Below are 16,104 nucleotides of genomic sequence, written 5' to 3'. Positions count from 1 at the left end.
TTGTTTGTTTGTTTGTTTGTTTGTTTGTTTGCTTAACGCCCAGCCGACCACGAAAGGCCATATCAGGGCGGTGCTGCTTTGACATAATTATAACGTGCGCCACACACAAGACAGAAGTCGCAGCACAGGCTTCATGTCTCACACAGTCACATTATTCTGACACCGGACCAAAACCCCATAATGCCAGTCGCCAGGCGGAGCAGCCACTAGATTGCCAATTTTAAAGTCTTAGGTATGACCCGGCCGGCGCTCGAACCCACGACCTCCCGACACGGGACCGGCGCCTTACCATTAGGCCAACCGTGCCGGTGTCTTTAACGTGGAGGGGTTGTACCTTTGCATTGCTGAAATACAGAATATACCATTCAGGCTTCTTTATTATGCTGGGGGCCCAAAGAGACGGGGGCCCAATGACACGTTTTGTTATTGTTACAAAAAGTGTGGGGGCCCAATGAGACGGGGGCCCAATGAAACGGGGACCCAATGAGACGGGGGCCTAAAGAGACGGGGGCCCAATGACACGTTTTGTTATTGCTACAAAAAAAGTGTGGGGGCCCAATGAGACGGGGGCCCAATGAGACAGGGGCCCAATGAGACGGGGGCGCAAAGGGCAAACCCCCTGGAGAGCTCTAGACTAGGGGGTCCTCAACGTCCTCACAGGAAAATTTTCCTTTTAGTGACATGAAATGATGATACGCTAAAAGGAGAGCTCTAACTAACTAGGGGATCCTTTACGTCCTCACAGAACATTTTCCTATTAGGGACATGAGATTGGTAATAGAGCGCTCCGAAAAGATCGGGTATTTGTACTGATTCGCACCGTCGGAGTAGGGGTCGATCCCCGACCGCCAGCAAAAGAGGCAATCACTCTAGCCACTGTGCCACTCTGGCTCAGTAGTCGCGGTAACAAGCCGAAAGCGTTCAGCACACCTTGGTAAAGAAGCTCCCCTTGACTTCCCTGAAACTGAGGCAACACGCAGCTATATGGACAGGACACTCGTGCACGCAAACATACATGAAAATACTGGCGGTAGCAAGCCGAACGCGCACAACACACCTTGCTAAAAGAAACTCCATTTGACTTGCCTCGCCTCCCCTGACAGCAGCACACCGCTATGGCAACAGGCCGGGTGCACAGCGCGCACGTGCCTCGTGCGTCTCTTTGACGTCACGCCACGCGCCTGTCCTGTGCTGCACACCACAACGCCCCGCTTGTCGACGGATGCAAGACAGCTCCGGTAGAAATCGCTGTCTTCTGCTGCTACCTGTACCAGGTAAAACTCGACAGTGAGCTCAGCGCGCTAGGTGTTTTACAGACTGACATGCCGGTGAAAAAGATATCATCAGAGTCCTTCTTCTTCTTCTTCTTCTTCTTCTTCTTCTTCTTCTTCTTCTTCTTCTTCTTCTTCTTCTTCTATGTGTTCATCATTTGCATGTCTGTCTAGTTCTGTCTTATGTTCTTTTATCTCTCACATAGCATATTAATTTACCTCTACCTGTCCCAAGATTAAACTCAACGGTATAGTCAGTCTTCTTCTTCTTCTGCGTTCATGAGCTTTTCACTCTCAAGGTTACGGCTTAGGAGAGACTGAGTTTTAGCGTCCCACACCTTTTTACTGAGACTAATTGTGTGTATCACAATCCCTACACTTTCACTCGAACATCTGGATCTTTTAATTACCGTGACATGATCATCGGTCAGGCATTTTGCAAGCTTTTTCACACGATGGTGATACGATTCTGTTCGCATCAACTCTAAACATCTCAAAGTCTGATTCCAACAGAAACCGTTCACATTATTACGGCGGTGGCAGTTCAAACAAGTTGAACACTTGCATTGGGTTTCAATCTCCAGGCCGAAAAAGAATGTTTTGCAAAGTGACAATTTCCCTCTAATTCAAGTTGATTGTAGATATCGACGTGAAAATACAACAACAACAACAACAACAACAACAACAGTTACTTTGTCGACGACAAAGAAAAAAACAACAACAACAACGAAAACACAGCCTGGCTTACATTATAGAGCACATCTTCAATTAAATAATGACTCATGGCTGAATTGACACATCACAGAACATTTCTCCTCTTTGAACTCATTCAACTTAACAAACTTTTCCTCGCGAAGGTACTCTAACCAGACTGTGATTTGCAGCGCACATGGAGGGGGAAGACAGGAGCGAGGAAAACAGACACGGAGTGGGAGGTAGATAGATAGGTAGAGGTAGCCACAGGGGGAGAAGTGTGTCTAAACTTGGCACCCGCCCAAAGTCATCGTCAAGGCAAGCAGACCTGCAGCGGCACACGGGAACACACCAGACACTGGGATCACTTTCTCTCTCTGCCTTCCTGTGTCTTGTCTCTGGGCACGTCCAACATGTTGCACAGTACAGGGCGACTGTTTAAAGTTAAAACTATCAGTCTTTTGTTTGTTTGTTTGTTTGTTTGTTTGTTTGTTTGTTGTTTGTTGTTGTTGTTGTTGTTGTGTGTGTAATACCGTCAACTCATGGTGTTTCGATATATTTCACTGCTTGGAACTGCGTGGCTGCAATGGCTGCATTGGTCTAATAAAAGTATCACGATTTTTTTGTCTCTATTGGGATGAATCTAAGAGTGTATTTCTTTCTTCGGTATCTGATTAAATGTTATACATAGATTTTATGGTGTCTTCTTTCTGATTCACCCAGCGTGTTTGTCGTGTTCAGTTATCATTTCAACTGAGTTCAAACATTTTTGTTAGGCATTAAGAGTTTCTTTCTTTGTGTATATGTTTCAGTGTCTAGTAAAACTTGATACATAACTTTTTTTACATTTACATTTAGTCAAGTTTTGATGAATTGAGTTTTGTTTGATTGTCTTCTTGGGGCAGAAAATAAAGGGCAGTGGATTTTTCTTCCCCTGTACACCTTTACCTGTACGGCGCACATCAGAGGTGCTGGTGCAAACTCGGCTTGGCTGACGGACACACTGACTTGCTTTGACACAAAACATTACTATCCTTAGCGGATTATGACTTTATTCAGTTATTCTGCAGAAAAGACAAATGCTGGAGAAAACCCGTTCTTTTCTGCAGCATTTCTGCATAATGTCATCTTTCGCCGAAGCAGCGTTTTTCTCTGCAGCAAAACATTTTACTGCAGTAAATTTGAAATCAAGAATGCTGCAGTAAAACGGTGCTGTTGTTTTACTGCAGAAAACCTGTTTACATTTTTTCTGCAGCATTTTGTACTGGCTCTTGGCGGATTATGACATTATTCAGTTATTCTGGAGAAAAACCGAAATACTGGAGAAAAACTGTCTTTTCTGCAGCATTTCTGCATAGTGTCATCTTTCGCCGAAGCAACGTTTTTTACTGCAGTCACAAAACAGTTTTTCTGAACCATAATGTTTACTTGGTTTTCTGCAGCATTATTGCGATTAACTTTTTCTTCAGAGTAGTCTGTGACAGTTTTTCTGGAGAAAAACGAACGACCTTGTAAAGTAGCGTTTGTATTCGTCGCCCCCTGGGATAGTATAATAGTTTGTTCCGCAGTGTACCAATCAGAAGGCGTGTCATTATATTCAACTTCACAATGGCGGCCGAACGTGAACAATTTCTGAAGTAAATCGAACACGAAGTGGACTACTGCGTTCGTCTGGGAAAATGTGACAATGTTGCTGACAGGTGCCATTGTTTAATTTGAAACTTTGAACTTCCGGCGGAAAGGAAGTCAGACAGACAAAATACATTCGTGTCACGCACAACTATTGGTAATTCTGGATGAGTCCATCTCTCGATGCTCCAACATTATAATGAGCCAGTACAAAATGCTGCAGAAAAAGTGTAAACAGGTTTTCTCAGTGCGGTAAAACAACAGCACCGTTTTACTGCAGCATTCTTGATTTCAATTTTACTGCAGTAAAATGTTTTGCTCCAGAAAAACCCGTTGCTTCGGCAAAAGATGACATTATGCAGAAATGCTGCAGAAAAGACAGTTTTTCTCCAGCATTTCTGTTTTTCTGCAGAATAACTGAATAATGCCAAAATGCTGAAGAAAAAGTGTAAACAGTTTTTCTCCAGTAAAACAACGTCACCGTTTTACTGCAGCATTCTTGATTTCAATTTTACTGCAGTAAAACTGTTCTACTGCAGAAAAAAAAAACGTTGCTCTCGCGAAAGATGACATTATGCAGAAATGCTGCAGAAACAAACAGGTTTTTTTCCAGCATTTCTGTTTTTCTGCAGAATAACTAAATAAAGTCATAATCCGCTAAGGATACATTACCGCACAGGCAGCAGATAATACATTTAGCATACAATTTGACGTCTGGTGCGTGCATCTCGACTTTCAAACGAAGTTAACTGATTCTAGGACCTCTGAGTCTGATCACCAGTATCCAAGGTTCCACGCCTCACCGGCACACTACCACGCCGCACACCACTCTGATGCATCTCTCTCTCACCACCTGGAGACAGAAAACGCCGCGTGCGCTAATTAGGGAAGCTAATTAAATGGCGCATCATTAATGCCAACTAATTTCCTCAAGCTGGTACAGAATGCCTTTAATGGAACAGACGGCTCCCTCAACCCCGGCAGATCTTACGTTTGCTGAAATAATGAAGAATTGTGTGGGGCTTGACTGGCTTAAGTTTTTGAGTGAAACGTTAACCCCGAGGCTCGAAAACGTTATTGCAAAATGAGTATAACAGGTCAAGTAATCCCATACTTCAAGCGAGCGGTTGCACTGATAAATGTAGAAAACTCATTTGAATTTGAGAGAATTTTGTTTTTCACCTTAGCTAACGTATCCAACACCTAAAAATCTAACAGGACTCCAACCTATGCTATTGACAGATAATTTGTTGTTTCTAACTATTCTACACATCTTGTCACCATTATTAACACATCCGCACGCAGTTTAACATTTACACGTACCTGTGAGCAGACAGTAATGGGTATTGACGATTATGTGTTAGAGAAAACGACGAAGGCGACGAACGGCGAGAGACTGAGAGAGATGATGATAATTAGTTTTAACGTCCTCTTAGAACCAATTGGCCTATCTTGGGACAGGTAGTGTTGATATGCTTTATGGGGGGACAAGACACTGGACAGACATGCAAACAGAGAACACATATGATCGTGTTATAGATCTGGAAGTCTGTTGTTGCGGGGGATGGAAGTAAAGATTTTGTTGGGGTTGTTGCCATAGTGTACGCGAAATATAGTTGAAGTGGAGCGGTTTTGTAGGCTTATTTGCTTTTTATTTATGTAAAATATTTTTTAGACTTTTGGATAATGCCAAAATAATGTAATAAAGAACTGGCTGAATAAGTAAATAAATACGTAACTAGAAACATAAAAATAATTATTAGCCAAATAAGAATATTAAATATAACTTGCTAAAATAATATATCAGAATGGGGAACTTAAGTTCAGGTAGGAGGGCGGTGTATGTGATTTAGCCTTGTTTGAATAGAGAGAGGGAGAGAGAGAGAGAGAGAGAGAGAGAGAGAGAGAGAGAGAGAGAGAGAGAGAGAGAGAGAGAGAGAGAGAGAGAGAGAGAGAGAGATGCACATTATAGCACAAGGGAAGCAATCTAAGAAATTGTCCTAAACGCATGATTACTTCCCTTTTGACATGCCCAACAGTTTTACATTCATTTAAAAAAACCCTGACAGACCGAAACTATCAGCAACACTTCCCACTAACTCTTAATTATTAATATAGCACTAAAAAACGCAGTGTCCATTTCGTACTGAGAAGGATATCAAACTACAGCAGTGGGAATGAAAATGGCCAGGTAACTTTTAGAATTTGTATTCCTCCGTCAGCATTTAAAAAAAACAAGTCGCGTAAGGCGAAAATACAATATTTAGTCAAGTAGCTGTCGAACTCACAGAATGAAACTGAACGCAACGCAACGCAGCAAGACCGTATACTCGTAGCATCGTCACTCCACCGCCCGTGGCAAAGGCAGTGCCCGTGGAATTGACAAGAAGAGCGGGGTATTCGTTGCGCTGAGAAGGATAGCACGCTTTTCTGTACCTCTCTTCGTTTTAACTTTCTGAGCGTGTTTTTAATCCAAACATATCATATCTATATATTTTTGGAATCAGGAACCGACAAGGAATAAGATGAAAGTGTTTTTAAATTGATTTCGAAAAAAACATTTTGATAATAATTTTTATATATTTAATTTTCAGAGCTTGTTTTTAATCCGAATATAACATATTTATATGTTTTTGGAATCAGCAAATGATGGAAAATAAGATAAACGTAAATTTGGATCGTTTTATAAATTTTTATTTTTTTTTACAATTTTCAGATTTTTAATGACCAAAGTCATTAATTAATTTTTAAGCCACCAAGCTGAAATGCAATACCGAACCCCGGGCTTCGTCGAAGATTACTTGACCAAAATTTCAACCAATTTGGTTGAAAAATGAGGGCGTGACAGTGCCGCCTCAACTTTCACGAAAAGCCGGATATGACGTCATCAAAGACATTTATCAAGAAAATGAAAAAAACGTTCGGGGATTTCATACCCAGGAACTCTCATGTCAAATTTCATAAAGATCGGTCCAGTAGTTTAGTCTGAATCGCTCTACACACACACACACACACACGCACGCACACACGCACATACACCACGACCCTCGTTTCGATTCCCCCTCGATGTTAAAATATTTAGTCAAAACTTGACTAAATATAAAAATGGGGGGGGGGGGGGGCGCGGGGGGAGGGATTGAACTAATCACAACTTTCTGCATTTTATATACCTCCTGAATTGCTTGACATGCAAGATCATTTTTATTGCATTGATGAGTCAACAGCTAGAAGATCCTACTACATGTATCCCAATCATTCAACTCTAAGCAGTTTGTGCAAATATTCAGTCAGCCAATCCAGCCTAAAATAAAGGAATTCATATCGATGCACCCAGACACTCACACACCTCTACTGATTAGTAACTGACAGCCAAACTAACAGACATTCTGTTTCATGTTTCACACATTTATTTGCCGTTATTTAAATGTTAAAATTAACAGATGCAACATTGTTTGACGAGCACACAGGTAATAGTCTTTTGTACAACTCACAACAAAATGCACACAACAAGCACATAATAAAAAAAATTAAAAATGTTCAGTTTTGAAGTTACTCACAAGCACACAAAGACACACATGGATCACATCCTCAAGCGATCACATATGACACCTGGGTAACCCCTTTGATGAGGAATATGCAAAAGTCTCAGTTCAAGTACAGGCAAGAAAGAACAGCTTCACCTGTCCTTAGGTACAGTTTGAATACAGAGATGCAATACACACCCATTGGTCCATTGACATGTCATATTTTAACGCACAGCTTCCACCCTCTCACTTACTCACAAACCTTATCTACACATGCACACACACCCAAACTTTATTCTCATATTTTACACCCCCCCTTCCCATTCACAAGTCACATTTTCAAGATGCTGTGGATTCACTCTTCTCTGTCTCCGCTGCTGCTTTTTCTTCTGCTTCTTTCTCTGCGGCCTTCTTTCTGTTGCGCTGGGCTGTGATGTAACTCATGGGGTGGATGGGGAACAAACCTGCCAGCCCTGTAATTAACAAACATCAACTTTGATCAATTATTTCTTGAATGCAGGTCTAAAAGACTGATAAACAAGTGGATAATTAGCCACCTATTTCAAAATCATGTACACAGTTTTTACATTTTATTTTTCGAACAGACTTTGTATTTCTGATCCCCCACCATCAATCACCCTGCATATGCACAATGGGCTCATAGCACAAGAGCAATAAAGTACAGTGGAACCTTCAAATATCTGAGACATCAGGTCTTAAAAATTAGGGTCTTAACCCTTAGGCTGGTTGTCGTGACATATGTCGCGCTACTTTACGTATACTGTCACGACGTATGTCACGCTACTGGCTCAGTCTGTTTGGTCGGTTCCGATTACCTCCCATGGATGCGAAAACCTATATGACCGTTTTTCTTTATTTTTCTCTCTGTTAATTCACCAGTGGCTATGTAACATGTGTTACAGAATTGCACCAGTGTAAGGGTTAAAATAGGGGTACATTTACACAGTTCATGAACAGAAAATCTGAAAAAGTAAGGTCTTAAAAAGTCAAGTCTAAATCAGGGGGTCTTCAAAGGAGGTTCCCACTGTTTTCAGCATGGACTGCAGGTCGTCAAGCATACTTTCAATGTCATCAGTATTCTCAGCTGAAGGGTAACTGTCCTTAATCCCTCTGGTGAGCTTGTCTCCCTTAGCATTTTGCCAATTTCCTACAAACACATGTGGACACACACACAAAGAACTCCCCCCCCCCCCTCCCCCCCAACAAAAACAACAACAAAGTGTCAAACAAAAAACACTCTCTCTCTCCCTATCTCTCATACATACCAAGTAATTTTTCCACAGGTTTACTGCAGAGAGCACCACAAGCCAGCCAGTGACGAAGTCGCTCAAAGTTGATAGCAACCAATTTCTCCTGGTTGGCGTTTGGCATCGGATCATACGTGCCCAGCTGTTCCAAAGGTTTTGCGTTCCTGTTCTTTCTGTTTTGGATCACGACAATATGATTGAAGGGCCTATTCGTACAACCGTACAATGCAAAGCGAATCATGAGATGATTTGGTTTAGGCGGCATACGAGGCATGATGGAGTTGTGGTACGTTCAACAGTACAGGCACCTGAAACAGTAACAAGAGAAACACAATGATAATTGGATGTAATGAAGCACAGGAAATATATAAGCAAAGCGTTCATTTTATTTTTGTAATATCTGTAGTTTGTGGCAGTACTACTTGTCTCCAAAAAACCCTGAAAACCCCGAAAACCTAAAAAAAACAACCCGAAAACCTCATCAGAAATAAAAAAAATTGTCCTTAGATCGTGTTTTGTTACATAATTGTTTGCAATCATGACCTATATTTGCAACTTTCACCATTCATGGCTTTATTTACGTGTTTGTGCAAGGATTTACGAAGGAGCGGAAGCACTAATCACATGACGTCATCAATACTTGTGCTTTCGAGTAACAAGAGTTACCTCCCTTGCATTGAAATTGTTGCATCGATTTCGTTGAAAATCCGGCTCTCAACACAAATATAAGGGTGCATGTAGCATGATTCAGGCTTACTTTTCACAGGCATGTCCAATACTTCACTTTGAAGATAGATTTAGTTAGTCTAGATGGGGTTTTCAGGGATTCTCAGAGGTTTTCGGGGACAAGTAGTACCCTTTTGTGGTACCTAAAATAGTGTATTATATGCCATTGTGGACCCAGAGCCATGTTCAAAAGCCCTGTTGTGATGCACGTGACATAGCGGGCCAGCTGAGATTAAATTGCAGGAACTATAGCCCTTGTCTTGGAAATTGTTACGTGTTGGTTCTTGTCAGAATATAACCTATACCTATATATATTTAAAGCACACACGCACACAAACAATGGTTCATAATACTTACACTGGAACAGAACAAAATCATACTGAAAGGCGTAAGAAATGAATTAATCGATCTAGTTTACTGTCTGATGAGGAGCTTGATCGTCCATCCTAAATGAACTGAAGTATGTTTTAATGTTGTCACCATAAGACCTAAAAAAAAAAAAAAATAGGTGTGGTTACGGTAACCCGACCTACCCTATTTTTAAGGGCCGACCTTATAATTTTTTTATTACATTTGTAAAAAAACACACAAGAAAACGAGTGCAGAAAACGCAATGAAAGCGAAAGCGCTCGAGTCACACACTTATTTCCCTGTCAAGTAGGTTTAATTTGTACACATTAGAAAAAAAAGTTAAAGGCACAGTGCAGCTCACAGCCTTCGTTTTGTGTTTTTGTTGCAGCTGAGTGCATTTACAGTTCAAAAATCCTCCTATGGTAGTAAAACAAACCCAAAACTACCCAACGACAACATAGATCTGTGAAGCTCGACAGTTTCTTGTTCACGCGAGTGCATAAATTAACCTAGTTATTACGTGGTGTTTGGTCTGAGTTCGATTCAACTGAGTGATTCCGGCCTCCATTTTGTTTTACACAAACTCTTGATGACGTCTGACCACAGGCGGAAGGTATCGTCCACTGGACTACATGTACTACTATCACAGAAAGACTACAAGGTACGTCACTCACCTTCGAGTCTTCTGTGTTCTTGGAGTCGCTTCCTGGGGAAAAATATTGTTCAAGACGGTTTGCCTCTTCCTACAGTCTGTGTAAGGTCAAATAAATACAGTTGAATCATTGTTTGAACTGTATGTACCTTTAATTTTCAGCTTCCGTCCGCTGCAGGTTGTTTTTAACCATCATTTGGACGAATCTTCGTTTGCGAGCCGCTAATATCAACTTTGCGTCAAATCATGCATCCGCACCGAATATGCATACCAGCGCTCATTGGTCTAAAACATATGTAAATATTGTGCAGCAAAGGGAAGCTATCCATGGGAGTTTTCACTTTCGGTATTAGTGAAGAACCGTTTGCCACTTCATTCAAAATGAGGAAAACGTTATTTTTTTGTTAAGTATTGAATTTATGAATGAACAAGAAACGAGCGAAAAACTAAATTGTTTCGTTTTATAAAATTAGCTGAAAGTAAACATTATTTTTTCAAAATTATATGTAGATATAGTGTGTTGATGCATGTGTGTTTTTTTTAATGTTATCGCTGTTACTGTTGTTAGTGTTATTTGCAATCTGCATCATGCATGACACGACTAATGATATCTTTGTCGCTAAAACGGCCATCCATAATCCCAGCGAATTTGTGGATTGTGGTGCCGCTCAGCTGACTGGCTGCAATACCTGTTGTTGCCGTGATGCGGACTGTTTTTCCTGTTTGTTCCAGTTGACATTTTAATTTTTTAACTAAAGTAGACTTTGCTGTGCCGGCTTGACCTAACAAAAAAAATTATGCCCCCCAAGAGCAGCTTGGATAACGTTGGCCTCTGCCATATCGTTGCCACTCTTCGTTGCACGAACGGAACCGATGCAGACGATTTCAGTCGACCAATGAAAATAATCATCGAATATCCTGTTATTAACCAATGAGCGCTGGTATGCATATTCAGTGCGGATGCATGATTTGACGCAAAGTGGATATTAGCGGCTCGCAAACGAAGATTCGTCCAAATGATGGTTAAAAACAACCTGCAGCGGACGGAAGCTGAAAATTAAAGGTACATACAGTTCAAACAATCATTTAACTGTATTTATTTGACCTTACACAGACTGTGGGAAGAGGCAAACCGTCTTGAACAATATTTTTCCCCAGGAAGCGACTCCAAGAACACAGAAGACTCGAAGGTGAGTGACGTGCCTTGTAGTCTTTCTGTGATAGTAGTCCAGTGGACGATACCTTCCGCCTGTGGTCTGACATAGTTTGCTAGTGACGTGTCTTTTTGTGCATGATGTGGTGATCTACCTGATCTAAATTTAGATCCAAAAATAGGTTAAGACCAGCCGGTCCGAGTACGAAATTAATTCGTAAAAAAATCGCAGTTCTTGACTCTTTGGGTGCAAGTCAATGAAACTTGGTAGTTCTTCTAACGGATAGCTGCCTGAGGTATGACTAAAAGCCCCAGGGGCTCCGTGCACCTGGATTTGACAAGTTCAGTACCTTGAAAAAAAAAAGTGATTGCCTACCTTCCTAAGTTCCTACCCTATTTTTTTGGCTATTTTATTTTTTGGCCTAATGCACTGATCGAATTACCACTTATACTGCTTTAATTATTCCATCCCATTTTGCTGCTTGTTTGCACAGGCATTCCAATTGGTTCGGTTAAGGTATTAGAACACACCTGACAGTACGCTGGAGTAGCCTCCCTTCCCGGATTTAGAACGCGTTTCGTGTCGTAACAGATTATCCACTTATTAGCCATATCCGTATGCAAAATAATGAAATAAACATTAGGAAATGTCAGAAGTTTACAACTATCGACATTCTCTATCAGTGCAATAAAAAACAATCGTTAGAACTTGCATTTACGACATGTCGTGCGTGAGAACGTGTCACTGTAAACAAGCACTATCTTGCCTGGCTGAAGAACCATACGAGTCAATCTAAAACAGACAAGTAGATCTAATGGAAAGCAGTCTGCGGATAAACATAACAAACTGCTGATGAAAAAGTGTGTTCGTCCCTGCTCTGGATAAAAGACATTGGACTGATGACAACGTGGCAGCGTTCACGCGAACAGATTTTTTTCAGATTATCGCTTCTACATTTTATTGCACGTACTTGGGGCAGATCAGAATTTCACACTGGAAGATGACAAATTGGTCTTGTGAGTTGAGAACCACATGTTCTTTGCCGACAGAAATCACGATGGGACAAGATGCAGATTGTGTTGAAGAGATGTTTGCAGATTATCGCATCTACATTTTATTGCTCAGATCAATGCACGAAGTTGGGGTAGATCTGAATTTCGCAATGCCGGAAGACGACAAATCGGTCTTTTGAGTTGAGAACCACATGTTCTTTGGTGGCAGAAATCACTATGGGACAAGATGAGGATTGTGTTGAGGAGGTTAATACTGACTGACTTTAGATGAAGAGTTCCTAGACCTGGTTTTTGTAGACTGAGAGGCATCATGATGATATCCTGTGGTTTTTTTTTAACGTTCTTGGTGACAACGCGCCAGAATCGCACGAAGATCGAACTCTCGAAGAAAACAAGTTTATCGCTGAACATCGGAAATGTGAAAGTATTACTCTTCCTGTCTGATCAGTCTCCACGTTAAATCTACAGGCTACATTATTTATCAGGTAACTTACCAAACCGGAGTGTGTGTGTGTGTGTGTGTGTGTGTGTGTGTGTGTGTGTGTGTGTGTGTCAGTGTGTGTGTGTGTGCCCGGTGTGTGTGTGCCGGATTACCACCATTAACGCACCCTTTTGGACTTTTCTACGTAACCTTACTATGCCTGCTGTGACATTCACGAGGATTATTGTGATTCTTGGACAATCGTGTGCCTGTGCTGGACTTGCAGGAAGACAAACGGCGTCGGAACGTATACGTGCTGCCAAGTGTGCATGCCCAGAGCGCAGTGTGAACCGAGAGTGAATGTGTCATTGTGTGGAAGTTTTGCTTGATTGATTTATTCATGATTTAATTTGCCTTTTGGTTCAATAGAAAAATCTGTGTACGTTATACTTTGTATTTTGTGGTGTGATTCGCCCGAGTGCGAGACCCCCATCCCCGAACGCCTCTGTGGGTAGAATTGTATAATTGTGTGAGTAACGTGAGTGTGTAGATGAGAATGTGTAGATGAGAATGTGAAAGTTGCTTTGGACCCAGACACACACAGCAGACTTCAACGCAACAGCTAAGCTTCAGCCTGACAAAGAAATTCGAGTGACACAGCTAAGGGCTGTACTTGTTATTTCTCTATTAAAACAAATGTTTCAAGATCTTTAGGCCAATAAAAAATAAATTGTCTGTTTCTAATAACATGGGTAAACAAAATAGGGTAGGTAGGTAGGGATTTTTAATTTTTTTTGCCAGGATAGAATTCTTCAAAATAACTAAATGACACAAAGAGACAAGACTCCCTATAGATAAATTTATAAAAAAAAAAGTAAAAAATGTGACAAAGAATATAAAATGATTGTTTTACCTGATCTGGAATCTTCAGTAGTAATTGCATAAAAAAAAGTCTGATATATATATATCAATTATCATGTTAACTTTTTCTTAAAATGGGTGCGCTAAATCCTAGTCTGTTTGTTTTTAATGGACTAAGCAATCCTTGGACTGACAGAAAATATGTATTTTAAAAATGTCCAGTTGCAAATTACTTATTTTTCTAATTGGAAGAGAATATACATGTACACTCTTTTGTGTTCAAATGGGTAGGGGGCGGGGGTAGTAAAAGGATCACAGTTCAAGATTGTGCGCGACAAGAGGTGTGTTTCTTTTAACTGTGATAAAGAGCGACAACTCAACTTGGTATCTAACACTATTTCTGAACACTGTAACCACTGTAACCACTTTAGCACTTTTAATTTATTTTTTCTGTCTTCCAAACTTCTTCTTCTTCTCCTCCTCTTCTTCTTCGTTCATGGGCTTAGACTCCCATGTTCACTCATGTTTTTAGCACGAGTGGATTTTTACGTGTATGACCGTTTTTACCCCGCCATTTAGGCAGCCATACGCCGCTTTCGGAGGAATTCCAAACTTCTAATTCAGCTTCAAAAAATGAGAAAAAAAAAGGTGTTTTTTTAATTCAACAGTTAAATCACTATGTTGGATATTCTATTTTGCTTCCCTATTCATCTTAAGTTTTTGATCATCTGATTACCTTGCTTTCCTATTTGTAAGATAATATGCACTCTTTTCTGAAAAATAGGTAGGGGGTGGGGGTAGTAAAAGCATCAAAGTTCAAGATTTTGCGCGACAAGAGGTGTGTTTCTTTTAACTGTGATGAAGAGGGATAACTCAACTTGGTATCTAACACTATTTCTGAACACTGTAACCACATTAGCACTTTTAATTTATTTATTTCTGTCTTCCAAGCTTTAAATTCAGCTAATAAAATGAGTAAAAAAGTGGTTTTTTCTGAATTCAACAGTTAAATTACTATGTTGGATGTTCTATTTTGCTTCCCTATTTCTGTTCTGAAGTTTTTGATCATCTGACTACCTTGCTTTTCTATTTGGAAGACAATATGCACTCTTTTCTGAAAAATGGGTAGGGGGTGGGGGAAGTAAAAGCATCACAGTTCAAGATTTTGCGCGACAAGAGGTGTGTTTCTTTTAACTGTGATGAAGAGGGATAACTCAACTTGGTATCTAACACTATTTCTGAACACTGTAACCACTTTAGCACTTTTAATTTATTTTTTTCTGTCATCCAAGTTTTGAATTCAGCTTACAAAATGAGTAAACAAGTGTGTTTTTTCTGAATTCAACAGTTAAATAACTCTGTTGGGTGTTCTTTTTTGCTTCCCTATTTCTGTTCTGAAGTTTTTGATCATCTGATTACCTTGCCTTTCTATTTGGAAGATAATATGCACTCTTTTCTGAAGAATGGGTAGGGGGTAGGGGTAGTAAAAGCATCACAGTTCAAGATTTTGCGCGACAAGAGGTGCGTTTCTTTTAACTGTGATGAAGAGGGATAACTCAACTTGGTATCTAACACTATTTCTGAACACTGTAACCACTTCAGCACTTTTAATTTATTTTTTTCTGTCATCCAAGCTTTAAATTCAGCTTATAAAATGAGTAAACAAGTGGGTTTTTTCTGAATTCAACAGCTAAATCACTCTGTTGGGTGTTCTTTTTTGCTTCCCTATTTCTGTTCTGAAGTTTTTGATCATCTGATTACCTTGCCTTTCTATTTGGAAGATAATATGCACTCTTTTCTGAAGAATGGGTAGGGGGTAGGGGTAGTAAAAGCATCACAGTTTAAGATTTTGCGCGACAAGAGGTGCGTTTCTTTTAACTGTGATGAAGAGGGATAACTCAACTTGGTATCTAACACTATTTCTGAACACTGTAACCAGTTTTGCACTTTTAATTTATTTATTTCTGTCTTCCAAGCTTTAAATTCAGCTAATAAAATGAGTAAAAAGGTGATTTTTTTCTGAATTCACCAGTTAAATCACTATGTTGCATGTTCTATTTTGCTTCCCTATTTTTGTTCTGAAGTTTTGATCATCTGACTACCTTGCTTGTCTATTTGGAAGATAATAAGCACTCTTTTCTGAAAAATGAGTAGGGGGTGGGGGTAGTAAAAGCATCACAGTTCAAAATTTTGCGCGACAAGAGGTGTATTTCTCTTAAAATTTGTGAAGAGGGATAACTCAACTTGTTATTTAACACTATTTCTGAACACTGTAACCACTTTAACACTTTTAATTTATGTTTGACTGTGTTCCATGCTTCAAATTGGGCTTCAAAAATGGATACATAAGGGTTTTTTTCCAAATTCACCTGTAAAATCACTATGTTTGATGTTCTATTTTGCTTCCCTATTTCTCTTCTTCAGTTTCTGATCATCCGATTGTTTTTTTGTTAACATATTCACAATACAATATCACAATTTCTTCAGTAGGGTTTGCGTGAAAAAATCTCATACCTATGCTCAAACTTCAGTCGCTATCTC

The sequence above is a fragment of the Littorina saxatilis genome, linkage group LG1 (genome assembly GCF_037325665.1).
Source record: "Littorina saxatilis isolate snail1 linkage group LG1, US_GU_Lsax_2.0, whole genome shotgun sequence".
Taxonomy (NCBI): Eukaryota; Metazoa; Mollusca; class Gastropoda; order Littorinimorpha; family Littorinidae; genus Littorina; species Littorina saxatilis.
The sequence above is the reverse complement of the archived record's forward strand: the minus strand, read 5'-3'. Positions refer to the sequence as shown.